The sequence below is a fragment of the Spinacia oleracea genome, chromosome 6 (assembly GCF_020520425.1).
Source record: "Spinacia oleracea cultivar Varoflay chromosome 6, BTI_SOV_V1, whole genome shotgun sequence".
NCBI lineage: Eukaryota > Viridiplantae > Streptophyta > Magnoliopsida > Caryophyllales > Amaranthaceae > Spinacia > Spinacia oleracea.
In genome coordinates this window covers 82335077-82337303 of record NC_079492.1, presented here as the reverse complement: position 1 = coordinate 82337303, position 2227 = coordinate 82335077, and positions in this window count along the sequence as shown.

Genomic DNA, 2227 nt, shown 5'->3' with positions numbered 1-2227 from the left:
CAGCAGGAGCTATGCTCTCACAGTGTGTACATGGATCCGAGCAAGCCATTTACTACTTGAGCAAGAAGTTCATACAGTACGAGACGAGATACACAGAACTTGAGAAAACCTGTCTCGCCCTCGTCTGGGCATCCAAAAACTCAGACATTACCTATTGGCCCACACTGTTCATATAGTGTCACAACTAGATCCCTTAAAATACATGTTCGAAAAGCCCGCCCTAAGTGGTCGCCTGTCCAGGTGGCTAGTCATGCTCTCAGAATTCGACCTAAAATTCATGCCGGAAAAAACAATCAAAGGAAGAGCGGTAGCCGAATTCCTGGCCGAGCATGCCACGAATGAGGAAACCACGGAAGCTTACCTCCTCCCCGACGAGGAACTTCTGATGATACGAGACGACTATTGGACACTATACTTCGATGGCGCGTCCAACCAAAAAGGATGCGGCGTCGGAGTTCTCCTAGTCAGTCCCGAAGGAGCCCATATACCAATTTCCGTCAAACTTGACTTCGAGGCCACAAACAATGCCGCCGAATACGAGGCCTGCATAGTTGGGCTAGAGGCCGCAGTTAGCCTCGGAGTCAAACACCTACAAGTCTTCGGGGATTCTTCCCTAATAATCAACCATATATCCAAAAGATGGAAGGTCCGAAGCACTAGTCTCTCAAAATATCAAGCTTACTTGGACCAAATAGTCGACCAATTTGAAAAAATCGAGTATACGTACTTTCCAAGAGACGACAACCAATTCGCGGATGCACTAGCAAAGCTAGCTTCAATGCTCAACATCCCGAATGAATGGGACGGAATGACCCTTCGGGTCGAGCGAAGGAAAGAGCCGGCTTATTGTTGTGCCATAGACTCCGAACCTGAAAACACAGAAGAAGAACCATGGTACACGGACATCCTTCGTTACAAAACAAGTGGGGAATTCCCCCCAAACACTTCCCCGCGAGCACTAAAGGCCCTACGCCTCCTCGCTTCACAATATAGCATAATTCTGGGAGAACTGTACAAATACACGCCGAATAAAATCAAGTTACTTTGTGTCCATCAAAATCAAGCCCAAAGACTGATGGAAGAATACCATAACGGCGTGTGCGGACCCCAAATGAACGGAAAAATGCTATCCCGAAAAATATCCCGCTCAGGGTACTATTGGACCACTATGGAAACTGATTGTCATCACTTTGTAAAAACTTGCCCAAAATGCCAAATCTTCAGTAACCTTAACCAATTGCCTCCCTCAGAACTATACACCTTCACTTCTCCATGGCCCTTTTCCACCTGGGGTATAGATATAATCGGCAAGGTAACACCAACACGCGTAGGGGGACACGAGTACGTTTTAGTCGCAATTGATTACTTCACTAAATGGGTAGAGGCAGTCTCCTATGCAAAATTAACAGCCAAACATGTTGCTCGATTCCTAGAAAAGAACATACGATACGGGGTTCCACATGAAATTATAAGTGACCAAGGTTCCCACTTCAGGGCCGAAGTCCAAGACCTGCTAAAAAAATATCATGTCAAACACCATAAATCCTCTCCCTACAGGCCGCAAATGAACGGCGCGGTAATGGAGGCCAACAAAAATATTAAAGTCATAATCGAAAAAATGGCCGAAAATTATAAGGATTTGCCCAATAAATTACACTTCGCATTATGGGGCTATCGAACCTCAATCCGCACCTCCATTGGAGTAACACCCTACTCCTTGGTATACGGAATGGAAGCAGTCCAACCGGTCGAGTTGGAGATTCCCTCCCTCCGGATCGTCCTAGAAAGCAAGCTACCCGAAGCTGATTGGGTTCAAGCTAGGTACGACGAACTCGTCCTTTTAGACGAACGGAGGTTGAGAACTCTACATCACGTGCAAGTGTATCAAAAGCGCATCGCAAGGAAATTCAACAAAAGAGTCAAACCTCGAAACATCAAAGAAGGCGATTTTGTATTAAAAGAAGTCCGCGCACCTACTACGGACCCTCGAGGATAATTCCGGCCTAACTGGACAGGACCGTATTTTGTAAAGACCATCCTACCTGGCGGAGCAGTCCAACTAGCTGACATAGATGGAGCGGAATTCGCTAACCTCACGAACTTAGACCAATTAAAAAAGTACCATATTTAAATTCAGTCCAGAGTTAAGGCATCTAATAAAACACATTAAGACTCATAAGCAAACATTCTGCGCATTACTCTAAGCAAATGGCATAAAACTCGATAA